Here is a 19,671-nt window from a genome sequence, read left to right as displayed (position 1 = left end):
CAAGCATTCTCCTGCGTTCTCTTGCGTTCAAATGCGTCGAAGCAGCTCCATCGCATCTCCACACTCATCGCAACTCATCTACTATGTACGGTTCATGCGTTCTGCATATAGTTTCCACAGAGTGTGCTTCGACGCTTATCCGATCTCTTATCTCTTTGCATCGCACCTTACCCACTATGTGCTCAACGTAAGTTAGATCATTCCCATTTTTTCGTCAGATGTTTGTATATGTTTGATGAACTATTATGCCAGATTTGGTCAAAAATTCTCTGCTCGTTTTTGTTTTAGAGTTAAATGAACAGTGCAAAGTAGTGGATCACCTGTGCTACCATGGGTAAGAGAGGGTTAAGTTTGTCCATTACTATACAAAAAAATCATCAGCATCGGATGTAGGGGGATATTTTCATTAAAATTATTGATATAGGGTAAAATTAGTTAAAACGGACCTATTCTTGGCATGAGCACCGCATGGAATCACTGCCGTCCAATTCAGTACAGATAATTACATCAAATTTGTAGAATATTCTGCAGAAACCTAAATTACGGAGATCTGTTTTATTGCAACATTTGCAGTTATAGACGTTATGTACATCAATGCCACTAATATAGGGTGAAATAGGGTAAAATACGCCATTTGTTGGACTAAGCACAGCATGATCTCATCATCATTCACTATTGTAAATATTAAAACATGAAAATTGTTCGTTCATGTACAAAACAGCTAAATCAATTGAAGACATACAGGGTGTTAGGTTCCTGAGTGCAAAATTTTTAAAGGGTGATAGAGGACCATAAATGCAGAAAAAAAATGTTCTACGCATGTGGTCAAATCTCAATCGTTACGTAGTTATTGAACTTCCCATGTTTTTGACTCTTATTGCCTTAACTGACAATAACTTGAAAATGGTCAAACTTATCGATTTTTTTTACCCTTATTCAAAAGATTATTGAATTTTCTATCAAATGGCATCTTTGAATCGATTGGTTTAGTTAAATAACTAAGTTTTCTAGAGCAAAATAGCTAAAAATAGTGTATTTTCATTAGTTTTTGTCAATTATCTTTGAAACATGCGTAATAAGTTAAAATTCTTTTTTAGACAAAGTTGTGGCCCCTGTTACACTCTACAATTCGTTTTTTGATACTAAACTTCTAGCTCTTATCGTTTTCTTGCAATTTTGATTTAAATGTGCGGCACAATACGCAAAAAAGTGCTTTCCATGACAGTTGCAAATTTATGATCTGAAATGCGATGTTAAAATCGAAATTGCAACAAAACAATAAGAGATAGAAATTTGATGTCAAAGAACGAATTGTAGAGTGAAACAGGGGCCACAACTTTGCTTAAGAAAGAATTTTGAATTATTACGCATTTTTCAAAGATAATTGACACAAATAAATTAAAACACGCTACTTTTGAGCTATTTGCTCTAGACAACTTAGTTATTTAACTAAACCAACCGATTCAAAGATGTCATTTGATAGAAAATTCAACAATCTTTCGAATAAGGGTAAAAAAACTTCGATAAGTTTGACCATTTTCAAGTTATAGCCAGTTAAGGCAATAAGAGTCAAAAACATGGGAAGTTCAATAACTACGTAACGGTTTAGATTTGACCATATGCGTAGAACATTTTTTTCTGCATTGATGGTCCTCTATCACCCTTTAAAAATTTTGCACTCAGGAACCTAACACCCTGTATGTCTTCAATTGATTTAGCTGTTTTGTACATGAACGAACAATTTTCATGTTTTAATATTTACAATAGTGAATGATGATGAGATCATGCTGTGCTTAGTCCAACAAATGGCGTATTTTACCCTATTTCACCCTATATTAGTGGCATTGATGTACATATTTATGGTCCTCTATCACCCTTTAAAAAGTTTGCACTCAGGAACCTAACACCCTGTATATTCATTACAACAATAAATTTAGGGTGAAATGAGGCAAAATGTGTCATTTATTGGGCTTAGCACTGCATGAATTTTTTCTTCAGACTATTCTGTGAACATAATATCATATTCGTCAATTTATATACATAAAAATCAGCGGCGTGGACAGTTATGGAAGTATACTCATTTAAAATGGCTGATTTAGGGTAAAATGAGGAAAAATGGACCCCTTCCCGAGGACTGCACAGAATGAAACCATCACCATTCGATTTATCGGCAAATTTTCCATGGAAAATGCATCAGTTAGAGTTTCAAAACCAGCGGCTTCTAAATAAGTCCGATTACGGACCCGTTTCTGCCCACTGTGAGTGATTAATAAGGATGTGTTTGAAATCGTTGAAGAGTTTGTTTAAGCTAGGAAACTTGCAACATATGATAATGATATTTTCCGTGAAGTAAAATGGGGTATTGCAGCTGTTAGTTAAAAAAAAAACTTGCAGTTGGTTGGTAAAAGAATAAGATGTGAATCGAATCAATTGAATAATTACCTCTCGCTCCGGTGAACCCCTGGACATAAACCTTGTGAGGGATGTTTGTTTTGGATCTTCAATCGGTGGTGGCTTAGCTTTGGTCTTGGACGTCTTTCGGGTTCTATTAAACGGAATTTTTTTCGGTGTTTGTACTGCAACGTCGTTCGTTTCGATACATAGGCTAGTTTGCGTTTTCTTACTTTCTGTCCTACTGCTTCTGTTCTTACTTTCTGCTCGGACGGATTCCTGTTTCTTCAACGCCCTGGCGACAGCTTGCTCAACGGCGTCTTGCAACATATCTTTGTCTACCAGCATAAACGGCTGATGCATGCGTTTTTTGTTGCGCTTCTTGTTTTTGCTCACCTTTTCCTCTAATGATACAGACGACTGTTCGAAATCCTTGCTGCATTCTAAAATATAGGATTTTATGAGAGCGTCCTTATCGTCGTCTTCCTCAGAAGAAGCAGCATTTTGGGTTTTGCAGGATTGTTTATTTGAAAAAAGTTGGTCTTCGCTGTCATCATCATCATCAATATGAACTAAATCATAAGGGTCCTTCTTCTGGGTGTCCCATTTCGTTCGGTATACCGAACTATAGTAAGGTTGAGCTGAAATGTATGGAAATAAGCAGTAAATTTTCATTTTCTTTTTTATTTTAATTTGGTAGGGCAATGAGAGCGTAAATCTGTTCAAAGTCGAGTCCGTCAATAACGAGGGGTAATGGCTGAATAGTCTTTGCTGACCACACAAACGCCATGGGATAGGAAAAGGGAATTTTGGTGTGCGATAGGTCTTGGTACAGACTTGACAATATCAGTGCCATTCGACTGCGAAGTCTCAATAGTCTTCAAAATCTTGCCATGCTTAGAAAATTGAAGTTACATAGTAAACATTACATTACAAGATTCGAATTCCCATAGAATGGGATCATTGATCCGCACTGCAACGCCATAGAGGAGATAATATCACATTTGCAGAAACGACGTTCTTCACGGAGTCGGGAGCAACAATGGAGTCGGAAGTATGGAAAAAGTTAAGAGTGATGTCTACGATGCCAGAAAGCGTGAACATTGAGGCTCCAAAAATTGCCCTTGGATCTCCGAATGCTGTCTATTTGGCTAGGAAGTCGTTCAAGTTGGGACCGTAGATGATCCCGGTTGTGAAGCAAAGCCTCGTTTATATGGATATTGGATCTGAACAGGAAGTCAGGTAGAGACGGGTTGTTGAAGCGACCCTAGCTTTGCATGATGGCTTTTCAGGTCAAAGACTCGTCATTGACTTTACCCAAGATCTCGACCTGGTGGCATGGAAGGTAAACATGACACTCTAACGTAAAAAAGCTCATAGGCCAGAATCTCATTAGCTTGCTTTCGATCACTAACCGTGACCCGAACCTTACATGTACCAATCAGGTAAATGGCGATAACTGCTGAATTGCTGGTTGTTTAAACGTGAAAAACACATAACTGCTCTCGATCGCAAGGAACTAGTAACGATGGAACGACGGATTCGCAAGTCGTTCGTAAACCACTTCAAGTCAAGACAACATAAACAACTATGGGAATTATACATCACACTATCAATAAAACAAACGTAACGAAAACTCCAGGATACGTACCTTCCTTCCGTGGCGGCGTCGCTTCCTTAAAATGGACCTTCTTCTGTCGTACCGATTGTGTCGATTTTCGAGCAGAACCTCGAGTGTACCGCATATCCTTCGTTATCGGATCCAGTGTGATGGGTGCCGCCGCCGCGTCCGCAACAGCTGCCGCCTTAGATTTCTTCGCCGCCGTAACGGTGGTTTCGATCGGTGTCCGAATCGAATCTGGAGTGCTGGACTCGTTCCACTGAAGGTGATCGTTTCCGAGCGAGTCGCTGGGCGAAATGGGAGGGCACTGTGAATGGGACCGAAGGAATGGAATGTTAGGGTTTAGCTTGTACATATACTGAAACCTAGGAATACTTACATCAGTCGTCTGCTCCTGGTTCACCGGTTCCACCGGGTTCTGGTCGTCGTTTGGTACTATGGTGCGATCCAACGATTCGTTGCGCTGCTGATCTTCGCCTTTTTCAGCTCCGACTGTGGCTTGGCTAAGATCTATGACCCGATCCTGCGATTGATCGTGTTCCACTTTTTCAGATTTTGTAAGATCAATTATGATTGTTACTGATGCTTCGCGGCTCTGATCTTGATTGTCGTCTGATTGCAATTGGTTTTGTTCACTCAAAGCACTGTCGCATTCCACGTGGATACCTAAAAGGAAATGAAAATAGAAAGTTACAGCGGCACATGATTCTAAAACAGTTTGGTACTTTTGATCATGAGCATAAGAGAAGCATGTAACTCATATGTACTACTCCGTGAGTGACCAGAAAAATCAAAATTGCACAAGTAGACAACAAACGGATTTTGGGATTAGTTACTGTATTTAATTTTCAATTTGGCTGAGATCAGTAAGTAACCACATCCCTGAGGACGAGGAATCTGTGAGATGGCCAGAAGGATTCCCAGAGCATTCTTGAAGGCTTCTTGCATACTGATTCGGCCCTCTTGCAAATTTGTTGTTGGATAAATTGTCACGAAATAATGCGCAAATCATCAAGATAATGACAAATTCAAGAGTTCCCTGGTCCAAAATAATCTACTACTCCAACGGAATCCGGAATATCACCGGAACCATTTGACCAATCCGTAATTGGACTATCAAAACTAGAGAAGATTTTTAACTCAACCATGCCAGTTAGTTGCGGTTATTTTTTGTTGATAGTATGGAACGACCTCACCAATTCTTCTGTCCATCGAAGAACAAAATCGAAAGGAACTAAGCGGTCTCTATCATTGATTGACATTGTATAAACGGTTCTTTTTTCATTCAAACCCTGAGTATTTAAGTTCCAATGTGAATACTATCCATGTCATCCGCAAAACAGACAAATTGGCCGGATTTCGTGAAGATCGTATCCCGGCTGTGGAGCCCGGCTCGTCGCATAGTACCTTCCAGGGTAGGAAAGTCCATCTCCTTGTCATAGTCCCCGTCGAGATTCGAATGAACTGGATAGTTCACCCGAAATGCTTACGCTGTTCTGCGCATCGTCCATCGTTGCTTTTATCAGTCTGGTAAGCTTCCCGGGAAAGCTGTCCTCGTCCATGATTTTCGATAACTCTGTGCGGTCGATACTGTCGTATGCGGCCTTGAAGTCGATGAACAGGTGGTGCGTTGGGACCTGGGATTCGCGGCATTTCTGGAGGATTTGCCGTACGGTGATGATCTGGTCCGTTGTCGACCGGCCGTCGATGAAACCGGTTTGATAACTTCCCACGAATTCATTTACTTAAGGTGAAAGACGACGGAAGATGATCTGAGATATCACTTTGTAGGCGGCATTCAGAATGGCGATCACTCGAAAGCTCTCACACATTAACTTGTCGCCTTTCTTGTGGATCGGACAGTTTTTCCCTTCCTTCCACTCCTCCGGCAGCTGTAAGGTTTCCCAGATCTTCACTACTAACCAGTACAAACAGGTGGCCAACTGTTCCGAGCCTGAGTTCTGCTGCGATACCGTCCTTACCAGCCGCTTTGTTGTTTTTGAGCTGGTGAATGACTTCGTCAACTTCCCTCAGCGGGAGAGTTGGTTCATTCCCGTCCTCTGCTGCACCAACATAGTCATTTCCTCCGCTGCCTTGATCCCCCGTGCCTACATTGTCTTCGCCATTCAGGTGCTCGTGGAAGTGCTGCTTCCACCATTCGATCACCTCACATTTGTCCATCAGGAGGCTCCCGTCCTTATCCCTGCAGATTTTGGCTTGCGGCACGGCCTTTGCGGGATGCGTTGAGCTTCTGGTAGAACTACGTGTTTCTTGTGAACGGCACAGCAGTTTCATTTCCTCGCGCTCCGCTTCTTCCAGGTCTGCTGCTTCCGCTTCCGTCTGTATCGCTCCACATTCTGTCGGGTCCCTTGCTGCAGCATTACCGCCCTCGCTGCATTCTTCTCCTCCAAAACCGTTCTGCACTCTTCGTCGAACCATTCGTTCCGTCGATTCCGTTCCACGTACCCGATGGTGCTCTCGGCTGCGTTGTTGATGGCTGCTTTCACTGTACTCCAGCAGTTCTCTAGAGGGGCCTCATCCAGCTCGCCCTCGTCTGGCAACGCGGCCTCGAGATTCTGCGAGTATGCTGAGGCGACATCCGATTGCTTCAGTCGCTCTAGGTTGTACCGTGGCGGTCGCCGGTATCGTACATTGTTGATGACGGAGAGTTTTCGGCGCAGTTTGACCATCACCAGATAGTGGTCGGAGTCGATGTTGGCGCCAGGATAGGTCCTGACGTCGATAATGTCGGAGAAGTGCCGTCCGTCAATCAGAACGTGGTCGATTTGTGTTGGAAAAAGGTGCTACGTATGGCCATATTTTTGGAGGCGGCGAAATCAATAAGTCGTAGGCCGTTTTCGTTCGTCTGCTGGTGGGCGCTGAACTTACCAATCGTCGGTCTGAATTCCTCCTCCTGGCCTACCTGAGCGTTCAAATCACCTATGATGATCTTGACGTCGTGGCTTGGGCAGCGATCGTACTCGCGTTCGAGCTGCGCGTAAAATGCGTCCTTGTCATCATCAGTACTTCCGGAGTGTGGGCTGTGCACGTTTATTATGCTGAAGTTGAAGAATCGGCCTTTGATCCTCAACCTGCACATTCTTTCGTCGATCGGCCACCAACCGATCACGCGCCTCTGCATATCACCCATCACGATAAAAGCTGTTCCCAGCTCGCGTGTGTTGCCGCAGCTCTGGTAGATGGTATGATTACCTCTAAACGTTCGCACCATAGATCCTGTCCAACACACCTCTTGCAGCGCTACGATTCCGAACCCGCGGTCTTTCAGTATATAGGCGAGTTCCCTTTCGACGCTGTGTCCTTTTTTGACGCTGTGGTCGTCGCCATTGGTATCGGTTCGCATTCTTCTGCGGTTCACTACGGCTTCTGCATTGACATTTCCTCCAACAACAGTGCCAAATAGCTAGGCTCAAGCGCCAGTCTTCGCTTAGGATGGTGTTTTTTATGGGCGCCCAGGAAATAATATTTTACCTGAGCTTCCACTCCGACTAGACCCCAGTATTGTTCGCACGTTAGCTACAAATCTATCAGCACTATTAAGTGCTGCAAATCTCCTTCCCACTAACAACTCTTCGGTTTATTTTACTGGCTTTATTTAAAAAAAAATATGACTAAATATCATTGAAAAAAAATCATGATCCGGACAGGAGATCTCGACCTGCTGGCTTGGGAGGTAAACATGATACTCAAACGTGAAAAGATCATAGGACACATTCTCTTAGCCTGCTTTCGATCACCAACTGTGACCCGATGCTTACCTGCACCAACCATTTCAATGGCGATAACAGAAGGGTGCTTAGTCAGATCCTTGCTGGTTTGAACGCTGTTCAAACGTGAAAACCACGAGACTGCTTTCAATCGCAACCAACTATATAGTAAGGATTAAACGACGGACTCACAAATCGTAAACCACTTCAAGTCAAACTTGGAGGACGCCAAACTATGGGAAAAATACGAGAACAACGGAGGTACGGAAGTTTTGGACTGGCCCGCACAATACTTTATTTGCTTTGTTAGCGTTTTTTTTCACATACGTTTGTTCAACACTTGTCCTCGAACGATAGCTCGACAAGAAAAAAGCAAAATTTGTGAACTCAATTGGATTGACGCAGAGTGTTGGTTATTTTTATACATCACACTACCAATAAAATAAACATAAACTCCAGGATACGTACCTTCCTTCCGTGGCGGCGTCGCTTCCTTAAAAAGGACTTCCTGCTGTCCCGATTGTGCCGATTTTCGATCGGGACGTCGAGTGTACCGCCTATCCTTCGTTATCGGATCCAATTCGATGGGTGCCGCAGCCGCCCCGTCCGCAACAGCTGTCGCCGCCGTAACGGTGGTTTTGATCGGTGCCCGAATCGAATCTGAAGTGCTGGATTCGTTCCACTGAAGATGATCGTTTCCGAGCGAGTCGTTGGGCAAAATGGGAATGCACTGTAAGTGGAACCGATGGAAGGAATGTTAGTATTTAGCTTGTATATATACTGAGACCTAGGTATACTTACATCAGTCGTCTGTTCCTGGTACACCGGTTCCACCCGGTTCTGGTCGTCGTTCGGTACTATGGTGCGATCTAACGATTCGTTGCGCTGCTGATCTTCGCCTTTTTCTGCTCGAGTCCGCGTAACACCAGCTGTGGTTTGGCTAGGATCTATGATTCGGTCCTGCGCTTGAACGTGTTCCTCCTTTTCGGATTCTGTAGGGCCAATTATGATTGTAACTGATGCTTCGCGGCTCTGATCTTGATTGTCGTCTGATTGCAATTGGCTTTGTTCACTCAAAGCACTATCGCATTCCACGTGGATACCTAAAAGGAAATTGAAATAGAAAGTAGCAGCGACACATGTTTCTAAAATAGTTCGGTTAGGTACTTTTGATCATGAGCATAAGAGAAGCATATAACTCGTATTTACTACTCCGTGAGTGACCAGAACAATCGAAATTGCACAAGAAGCCAACAAACGGAGCTTGGAATTAGTTACCGTATTCAATTTTTAATTAGGCAGATGTCAGTGAGTGGCCACATCCCTGGGGACGAGGAATCAATGAGGTGGCCAGAAGGGTTTACAGAGCGTTCTTGAATGCTTCCGCATACTGACTCGGCTTTTTGCGGTTTTGCTGTTGGGTAAATTGTCACGAAATGATGCGCAATACATCAAGATGACAAAATTAAGAGTTCCCTGAACCAAAATTATCTACTACTCCAATGGAATCCAGAATATCTTCGAAACTATTTGACCAATCCAATCCGTAATTGGACCATGAACATTAGAGAAGATTCCCGATCCAACCGTACCAGTTAGTTGCTGTCATTCATCTCGATAGTATCGGGGTTTGTGTCATTTGGCATAAGGTCACTTGGCATAATGGACACTTGGCATAACAAAGAAGGGTGCATTTTGATTATGCCAAATGGCCGTTAGCCCAATTGTCCCGCTACTAATTTTCTCCGTTAAATAAAGTTGCCTGAAGGTTCCCGCTTTTACAAACTCTTTTATATATGTAGAAGATTTCCTGTCGAAGGGAGATAATCACAAAAGGCCTATTCGGAGTATGATAAATCATATATTTTTCTTTTATTCATTTATTTATATCGTGTGGCAGGAAGATACAATACTCTACGAAGTCTAGGAAATTCACATAACGAAAAGTTCCTGGACTGACCGTGAATCGAAAGCGTCACCCTCAATATGGCTTTGCTGAATAGCCGCGTGTTTACCGCTTCGGTAATGTAAGCCCAACCCACGAAAGGACACACAAAAAGCCAAAATAACAAGAAAGTCAATGTTAAAGTTTATAGCTTTTTCTCCATCGATTGGCGTAGAAGATTCAATTAAACCGATCGGAAATCTCATTGCATAATTTGAATAGAAGAACGTGATATAACCAGGAACATACCTGTAACAGCTTCGTCTAGGGTAGTACCGGAACAACCGTAAGCAGCACTGGTGCACTCCAATGGATCATCGTTTCTTTGACGCTCGTCGTCGCTTTGTTCGGTGCGATTCCGTATCGCTACTGAATCATCACGTTCCTGTTTTACAACTGCGACAGATGCCATTTGGTGTCCGCTTGTGTCACCACGAGAATCCGCCAGCAGATCAACGTGTTTCTCCTCTTCGATACAAAACTTAGAGGATGAGATTACGGACTCGCCAACTCCGGATTCCGTGTTGGCGAGGCTGTCCACCCCTGTCGCACCCGTAACATCAAGTGTTTGCACAATATTGTTCACCGCATCTCTCAGTTCGATTTCGGACTCGTCGGCGGATACTGCAAACTCCGAAAACTCCGAATCCGACAGCACAATACTAAAGGTTGGACTTTTCGGAATGTCCATCTCTATCGCTTCCTGTTGCAACAAAAAGTTTATCGATTTTGAAAATGAGCTGATCATAACCGTGCTCCGTTTAGTCATTTGGGTGTCAGCGGAAGCCAATGTGTCGTCGTAAAAATCGCTGGATTCTGGTTCGGGACTGTCGTGTGTAGGCACCGGTCCATACACGTACTGCTCCGGTTTGTAATGCGTTTCGGGTTTCCAGTCCATATCACAGGATGCGAAGAAATCAAGAAGGCCGACACCTTTGCTCATGTGCAGCCGTTGAAGCTGCTGAATCTTCTCGTCGCATTGCTGGGCGTCCTCTCCGTCCACTCCGGACGGTGAGACCCGGGGTGAAGTTGTAAAGGAGCTGTCGTCTCCATTGCTGAACCATCGAACCGGCGACGATCCACCCCTGTTGTGGCTATCATCATCGTTCGAACTGTGAACGGAATTTGTGGTTTCGGAAAGCTCGTCTTTATCCGAGTTACTCAACGAGTCCCGGGGCTGAAAGAGAAGAAATTCAGCATTCACGTTTTACGTTACCGAACATAAAGATTAGCACTGCGCATCGCCTGCCCTGATGGCAAGTGTCCGCTAGACGGGTGACGCCCAATTCATGGTGTGATGCGGCTATATGCTTACCGTGTTTAAGGAAGAATCGTTAGAGGGTTTCAATAACATTCTTCAGATCAATCAAAGTTGATTTGTTGTAGAGAGTCGCACATGGTTATCTTCTTTTCACAATCCAAACCTTTCTTCGGATGGGATTAGATGAACATTAGGGTGGCCCACACTTATATGAAAAACAAAAATTTCGAGAAATGCCAAGTCTTACCTCCTAAATCAGTTGTTTTGGACTCCCAGAAGCTACGTTCAAAATTTAAGCAAAATCGGTTGAGCCTAAGGGGGCGCTCAAAACGCTTGAAGTTTGTATGGGAAAACTTGGCCAAATGTATGCAGAAATTTTAAGTTTTCGAATTTTGCCGCTAGGTGGCGCTGTAAGCGTTCAATAACCAAACCCTTTGGTATTATTGTAGGTGACCTTATGCCAAACAACTTTGTCGAAGACCGCGAAGTGATCCGACGGCTGTGAAAAAAGTTATACCCTAGGCAAAGTGAGGCAAAGTATTGAGATTTCATTATTGATATTATTCCTTTACATGTGTTGGAAAAACAACAATAAAGTTTATCCTCACTTTACCTAGGGTATAACTTTTTTCACAGACGTCGGATCACTTTGCGGTCTTCGACAAAGTTGTTTGGCATATAGTCACATACAATAATACCAGAGGGTTTGATTATTGAACGCTTACAGCGCCACCTAGCGGCAAAATTCGAAAACTTATAATTTCTGCATACATTTGGCCAAGTTTTCCCATACAAACTTCAAGCGTTTTGAGCGCCCCTTTAGGCTCAACCGATTTTGCTTAAATTTTGAACGTTGCTTCTGGGAGTCCAACACAACTGATTTAGGAGGTAAGACTTGGCATTTTTCGTAATTTTTGTTTTTCATATAAGTGTGGGCCACCTTAATGAACATCTAACACATACCTACACTGTTGTGCACATGTATGTGAACCGGGAGGATTAATTGTCGGGAGCTTCGGGCACTGCCTCCCAATCACGTATTGGTTTGACAATTAGTGTGCAATCGGACTCTCGACGGGTCGGTCCTCGGCCGACCTATTACGGGAAGGGTAGCCGTAGCACCTTACAAATGTCAATTTCTTGATTTTGCTTTTGCTGACCAGCTCCCGACGGAATTCTTTGGGAATTTGTTCCCAGATTTTTCTAGGAATTCGATCTGGGCTTCCAAGTTCCCCAGAGATTTTTAATTCCAGGATTCCACCAGCAGTTCCCAAGAAACAGAGGTAGCTGAGTAACAGTTTCTTAAAGGCCCGTTTAGACTATCTGATTTGAGTGACTGCTCGAAAAAACATGTATGAAATCGTAAACAAAGGTCACTCAAATCACTCCAATAAGACCGACAAATCAGATAGTCTGCTGAAGTTTGCTGAAGAGTTGTTTGTTCAACTCTTATACAGCAAGTTGTTGGGTTCGTTCTGTGATTGCTCAGGGAGCCCCATCTGAGATTCTTCTTGAAATTCCTTCCAGAAGTTCCCTCTGAAATTCTCGCAGGAGTTTCCTACAGTGCGAGAAATAAGTATAAAGACAGAGCCGTTTTTCATACAAAATAATCATGTTTAAGGATCAAAATCTCTTTTTCTAGCGATTCGATTGTTATGGAATTTTGTCTGCAACCTTAAAATAACTAGAATTTTAACTAGAAATATAAATCATCATCCATGAAAACGTTTATATCGACTTTTCAGATTCAAATAAATATAAAGACACCTATTTCCATATAAAAATGTGTCTTTATATTTATTTGAATCTGAAAAGTCGATATAAACGTTTTCGTGGATGATGATTTATGTTTCTAGCCAGAATTCTAGTTATTTTCAGGTTGCAGACAAAATTCCATAACAATCGAATCGCTAGAAAAAGAGATTTTGAACCCTAAACATGATTATTTTGTATGGAAAACGGCTCTGTCTTTATACTTATTTCTCGCACTGTAGAAAAGTTAAAACTGGGATTCCTCTAGAAACTCCGTTTAGGAGTCCTAACTTCTAGGTGTTCAAAGGATTCATTCCGAAAAATCTCCCAAGAGTTCGGAAATCCTCCTGGAATTGTTTCTTTTGGATTATCCTGAGTTTCTTTTGGATTATCCTGGGAAGTTTTTTTTCTGTGATATCCAAATGCATATCCTGGAAAAATTATATCAAAAAATAAACTATCAGATGAAATCAAGAAGGAATTCCGAGAGAGATTCCTTATAAAGCTGCTGAAGGAACTATGGAGTATATACTTAAAAGATTGTTGGGAGAATTCCTCAAGGGACCTCTGTAGCAACTGTATAAGGAATTTCTAGAGTAATTCCATTAGGAATTCTACAAAATTACTTAGAGGAATTCAATTAACAACATATGATGAGGAATCCAGAATGAAGTAATTCCAGAAAGAGCTGTAGGAATGGGGCACGTTCGGTGAAGTACTAGATTTGTAGTAATGAGCTGAATTTTAGTATGGTGAGAAGGTCAATTCTCCGTTTCTGCAATGAAATGGTGCAAAAAGCGTGGGTATTATGATTCCTTGCCTAATTTGATGCTGTTTGAGCAAAACTTTGGATGACTAGGTATGTTGTTTATGTTGCAAGAAATGGAGAAAACAACAACACTGTTGCCCGAAGTTTTGCTCAAACAGCATCAAATTAGGTAAGGAATCATAATACCCACGCTTTTTGCACCATTTCATTGCAAAAACGGGCCTTCTCACCATACTAAAATTCAGCTCATTACTACAAATCTAGTACTTCACCGATCTGTCCTATTCCAGAAAGAACTACCGCAGAAATTCAGAAACAGAAGAATTCTGCTAGGGGTCGTCCATAAATGACGTAGCGTATTAAGGGGGGGGGGGGGGGGCGGTAGTCCCTGAAATTGCTACGAGCCATGTATTGGGTATGGGAAAATAGGCTACGAGGGGAGAGGGGGCTGTTAAAAATTGGGCAAAATTGCTATGTCATTTATGGACGACCCCCAAAGAGTTCCTATAAGAATGCCGAAAGTAGTTTCTGGAAGAATCGAGGAGGGAACACCGTAAGAAGCTACCGTGGCATTCCAGAAAGATGTTCTTGGAGCTATGCCGGAAGAAGTTTCTGAAAGAACCCCGAAGATTCCAGAAGAATCCGGGAGGAAGTTCCTGGAGAAATCCAGAAAACAGTTCCAGAAGAAATCAAGAAAAAAAGGATTTCGAGGGAATCGCGGTAGACATTTTCGAAAGAAGTTCTTGGAGGAATGAAAAAAAGTATTTGTAAAGTAACTTTAGCTGAAAAATCATGAAAATAGTGACTTTAACCGTTATGTGTCCGAAATTTTTTTCGCAGTTTTTGTACACCGTGCTTTTCAAATGGGCGCTGGGTACCTGGGCACCCTGGCGGCCACAAAAATGTCCGTAAAAATAGCGAGCAAGTCACTAAACACTGACTCGCTACTGTAAATAAAACTTCTCATGGAAGACGTCTGGAAGCCAAACAAGATAACGGTAAAAAGTTGATTGTTTATTAGTAACAACTGTTGATTCATTATTGAAAAACACTTCCAAAATCACGTCCGCCTTGATTATACTTACGGTAACGGCAAGTTTATCGTCCAGTCTACTTATACCGACAGTTCTCGACATTTTTCATCACTTTTCGTTCGAAATTTCGGAATAAAAACAATGTTTTTCTCACTACGTTCAACACTGCAGCAGACGAACACAAACGACAAACACACAGGCTGCGCCAAAGGGAAATGTACCGCTACGTAGCGGTGGCTTCCGGCCGAGACCGATCGAGTCAGTGCAGATGTAGATCGAGGTAGAGAGGATGAGGCCGATGAGGCAGTAGCAGGTGTCTGTACTGAAAAGGCTTTCTCGAATGTAAAAAAAGGATCAACATTTGAAAAGTACTAAATGGACTTCTGCACGAATTTATGCTGACAAATCCGAAACAAAATCCCGTGGAACATTTTCCGAACTGTAAACCAGCCAATGAATATCGATATCTACATGTGTCGAAGACAAAGTACATGATGGCAAAGGGCTCCAGAGAGGAATCACCGCGCCCGCCACCCCGAATTTATATCGACGGTGATGAAATCGAGGCGGTTGACGAATTCGTGTACTTGGGCTAACTGATGACCACCGACAACGACACCAGCAGAGAAATTCAGAGGCGCATTGTGGCAGGAAATCGTGCTTACTTTGGACTCCGCAGAACTCTACGATCGAATAAAGTTCGCCGTAACACGAAGTTAACTATCTACAAAACGCTGATTAGACCGGTCGTCTTCTATGGGCACGAAACATGGACCCTACGTGCAGAGGACCAACGCGCCCTTGGAGTTTTCGAACGGAAGGTGTTGCGTACCATCTACGGCGGAGTGCAGATGGAAGACGGGACTTGGAGAAGGCGAAAGAACCACGAGCTGCATCAGCTCCTGAGAGAACCAACCATCGTCCATACCGCGAAAATCGGGAGGCTACGGTGGGCGGGTCACGTTATCAGGATGTCGGATAGCAACCCGACTAAAATGGTTCTCGAGATTCATCCGACCGGTACAAGAAGACGTGGAGCGCAGCGTGCTAAGGTGGGTCGACCAAGTGGAGGACGATCTGCGGACCCTACGCAGAGTGCGGAACTGGTGACCAAGCTGGAGACAAACAGCCACAACAGCCATGGACCGAGCGGAAAGGAGACGGCTACTATGTACAGCAGAGGCCACCCCAGCCTTAGCCTGATCGGTAAGATAAATACACTTGCACTCACACTGAGAAGCATGCCATCTCTGGCCATAACCAGTGTAACGGTATAACTAACTAAGCCGCTGGCTAAAGCCTTGACTAAACAGCCTGTCACCAGCAAGGGGCAAGACACTGTGCAAACGAGAGCAACTCTAAGAAGTTCTGAGTTACTTCCCAAAACTGCAATTTTCGTTCAGCACACGCCACACTTTGCTCTTTGACATTGGTGCCAGATCACACTTTGGTATAAATGGGATAAAATCTGTGGAACTGTGAGGAATTCTGAACAACACTTCGAACACAGATTTTCTCTCGTTAGATCTGGCTTGCTTGCCCCTAGATCACCAGCACCAATGAGTATCTGTACCTCATTGCACCAGCACAGCAGCATAGTTTTGATGCGTGCGGTAAGAAAACAAGAAGACCCTCCGTCCCCCGTTTAAGGGGTGATACTCACATCGTAAGTACTGTGTAAAAAGATAGGCCAAGAAACGGTCAAGAAACGATTTTCTGTCGAAATTTCTTGAGCGGTACTCAGCTGAAACGGAAAAATCGACGAACTTGATGATCAATGATGATGGTGACAAGGGTGGTGATGATTGTGTCGATCAAGCCAGCTGTCAATTTTTCTTTTGGGAAAAATAGCCTGACCAATTATTCCGCAAGGAAAAGTGACGTTTCTCGCGCTGTTCGGATTTTGTGCGAAGTGCGAGATGTAAACAACATAGAGCGGCTGCTGCTGGTGTGAATTTAGATGATGTTTCTGCCGGATTCTAATGCCTACATTTCTATGGAACCATCACCGGAACACTGCGGTTAGCTGTTGCTAGAATGGACCACTGGATGAGACGCCGGAACTTGTTACAAATCATACAAATTGAGTGTGGGGAGCAACTATTTTCAAAATGAAGTGGTGTTGATTAGTGATTAGTACGGGAATTCCTCCGGGAGCTCTTTCTGGCAAACCTCCAAGAGTTCCCCCGGAGTTTCTTTCTGGGATTCTTCCTGATTTTTTTCCGGAAGCTGTTGTGAATTCTTAGCAATTCCTTCAAATATTTCCAGCAGTTTTGGAATTCGCCTAAAAGTTCTTTCTGAGATTTCGTCCTAATTTTTGTTCTAGGATTTCAAAACCAGTATTTGAGTTTGTGATTTTTCCAAGATTTCTATCTGTGATTCCTCAAAAAAAAACCTCAGGGAATTCCTCCTGAAATTCCATTTCACCACGAATTCTTGAGAGGATTCCATCAGGGATTCCTCCAGAGATTTTTCCAGGAATTCCTCCAGGAATTCCTCCAGAAATTCCTCCAGGAATTCCTCCAGAAATTCCTCCAGGAATTCCTCCAGGGATTCCTCCAAGAATACCTCCAGGGATTCCTCCAGGAATTCATCCGAGGATTGCACCAGTAATTCCTCAAAAAAATCATCCTAGAATTCCTCCGGGCATTCTTTCAGGAATGCCTCCGGAGATTCTTTCTGGAAATTCTCCACGAACTCCTCCAGAGATTGCTTCAGGAATTCCTCCAGGGATTCCACCAGGAATTCCTCCAGGAATTCTTCCAGGAATTCCTCCAGGAATTCTTCCAGGAATTCCTCCAGGAATTCTTCCAGGAATTCCTTCAGGAATTCTTCCAGGAATTCCTCCAGGAATTCTTCCAGGAATTCCTCCAGGAATTCCTCCAGGAATTCTTCCATGAATTCCTCCAGGAATTCTTCCAGGAATTCCTCCAGGAATTCTTCCAGGAATTCCTCCAGGAATTCTTCCAGGAATTCCTCCAGGAATTCTTCCAGGAATTCCTCCAGGAATTCTTCCAGGAATTCCTCCAGGAATTCTTCCAGGAATTCCTCCAGGAATTCTTCCAGGAATTCCTCCAGGAATTCTTCCAGGAATTCCTCCAGGAATTCTACCAGGAATTCCTCCAGGAATTCTTCCAGGAATTCCTCCAGGAATTCTTCCAGGAATTCCTCCAGGAATTCTTCCAGGAATTCCTCCAGGAATTCTTCCAGGAATTCCTCCAGGAATTCTTCCAGGAATTCTTCCAGGAATTCCTCCAGGAATTCTTCCAGGAATTCCTCCAGGAATTCTTCCAGGAATTCCTCCAGGAATTCTACCAGGAATTCCTTCAGGAATTCTTCCAGGAGCTCCTTCAGGAATTCTTCCAGGAATTCCTCCAGGGATTCCTCCAAGAATACCTCCAGGGATTCCTCCAGGAATTCATCCGAGGATTGCACCAGTAATTCCTCAAAAAAATCATCCTAGAATTCCTCCGGGCATTCTTTCAGGAATGCCTCCGGAGATTCTTTCTGGAAATTCTCCACGAACTCCTCCAGAGATTGCTTCAGGAATTCCTCCAGGGATTCCACCAGGAATTCCTCCAGGAATTCTTCCAGGAATTCCTCCAGGAATTCTTCCAGGAATTCCTCCAGGAATTCTTCCAGGAATTCTTCCAGGAATTCCTCCAGGAATTCTTCCAGGAATTCCTCCAGGAATTCTTCCAGGAATTCCTCCAGGAATTCTTCCAGGAATTCCTCCAGGAATTCCTCCAGGAATTCTTCCAGGAATTCCTCCAGGAATTCTTCCAGGAATTCCTCCAGGAATTCTTCCAGGAATTCCTCCAGGAATTCTTCCAGGAATTCCTCCAGGAATTCTTCCAGGAATTCCTCCAGGAATTCTTCCAGGAATTCCTCCAGGAATTCTTCCAGGAATTCCTCCAGGAATTCTTCCAGGAATTCCTCCAGGAATTCTTCCAGGAATTCCTCCAGGAATTCTTCCAGGAATTCCTCCAGGAATTCTTCCAGGAATTCCTCCAGGAGTTCTTCCAGGAATTCCTCCAGGAATTCTTCCAGGAATTCCTCCAGGAATTCTACCAGGAATTCCTTCAGGAATTCTTCCAGGAGCTCCTTCAGGAATTCTTCCAGGAATTCCTCCAAGAATTCCTCCAGGAATTCTTCCAGGAATTCCTCCAGGAATTCTTCCAGGAATTCCTCCAGGAATTCTTCCAGGAATTCCTCCAGGAATTTCTTCGGGGATTCCTCCAGGAATTCCTTCGGGGATTCCTCCAGGAATTCCTTCGGGGATTCCTCCAGGAATTCCTTCGGGGATTCCTCCAGGAATTCCTTCGGGGATTCCTCCAGGAATTCCTTCGGGGATTCCTTCAGGAATTCCTTCGGGGATTCCTCCAGGAATTCCTTCGGGGATTCCTCCAGGAATTCCTTCGGGGATTCCTCCAGGAATTCCTTCGGGGATTCCTCCAGGAATTCCTTCGGGGATTCCTCCAGGAATTCCTTCGGAGATACCTCCAGGAATGGCTTCGGGGGTTCCTTCAGGAATTCCTTCGGGGATTCCTCTAAGGATTCCTCCGAGAATTCGTTCAGGAATTCATCCAGGAATTCTTCCAGCGATTCCTCCAGGAATTCATCCAGCAATTCCTCCAGCAGTTCATCCAGGAATTCCTCAAGGAATTCTTCCAGGAATTCTTCCAGGAAATCCTCCAGGAATTTTTCCAGGAGTTCCTCCAGGAATTCTACCAGGAGTTCCTTCGAGAATTCTTCCAGGAGCTGCTTCAGGAATTCTTCCAGGAATTCCTCCAGGAATTCTTCCAGGAATTCCTCCAAGAATTCCTCCAGGAATTCCTTCGGGGATTCCTCCAGGAATTTCTTCGGGGATTCCTCCAGGAATTCCTTCGGGGATTCCTCTAGGAATTCCTTCGGGGATTCCTCCAGGAATTCCTTCGGGGATTCCTCCAGGAATTCCTTCGGGGATTCCTCCAGGAATTCCTTCGGAGATTCCTCCAGGAATTCCTTCGGGGGTTCCTTCAGGAATTCCTTCGGGGATTCCTCCGGGAATTCGTTTAGGAATTCCTCCAGGAATTCTTCCAGCAATTCCTCCAGGAATTCATCCAGCAATTCCTCCAGGAATTCATCCAGGAATTCCTCTAGGAATTCCTCCAGGAATTCTTCCAGGAGT

At 43.7% G+C, this 19,671-nt stretch overlaps 1 protein-coding gene and 1 non-coding gene across 3 annotated transcripts in view; both read right to left on the bottom strand.

Annotated features, from left to right (window-relative positions):
* The window catches only part of LOC109410791 (uncharacterized), a 34,036-nt gene extending 19,260 nt beyond the window's left edge, over window positions 1-14,776 (bottom strand). Inside the window, exons 1-7 of one of the 2 annotated variants that reach the window (XR_009997946.1) lie at window positions 14,553-14,776; window positions 9,935-10,862; window positions 8,542-8,843; window positions 8,209-8,470; window positions 4,392-4,678; window positions 4,043-4,319; window positions 2,443-3,032 (exon numbers count right to left, since the gene is read on the bottom strand). This is a non-coding gene — a transcript (uncharacterized LOC109410791). The remainder of the gene's footprint in view (window positions 1-2,442; window positions 3,033-4,042; window positions 4,320-4,391; window positions 4,679-8,208; window positions 8,471-8,541; window positions 8,844-9,934; window positions 10,863-14,552) is intronic. The other variant, XR_009997947.1, reaches the window with a different exon arrangement.
* Window positions 1-19,671, bottom strand: part of LOC115253479 (KAT8 regulatory NSL complex subunit 2) — a 598,461-nt gene that overhangs the window by 391,544 nt on the left and 187,246 nt on the right. The window lies entirely within an intron of this gene.

Source organism: Aedes albopictus, chromosome 2, assembly GCF_035046485.1.
Source record: "Aedes albopictus strain Foshan chromosome 2, AalbF5, whole genome shotgun sequence".
In the NCBI taxonomy this organism is placed as follows: Eukaryota; Metazoa; Arthropoda; class Insecta; order Diptera; family Culicidae; genus Aedes; species Aedes albopictus.
Note: the sequence above shows the minus strand (reverse complement) of the source record. Positions and strands in the feature narration are given on the sequence as shown.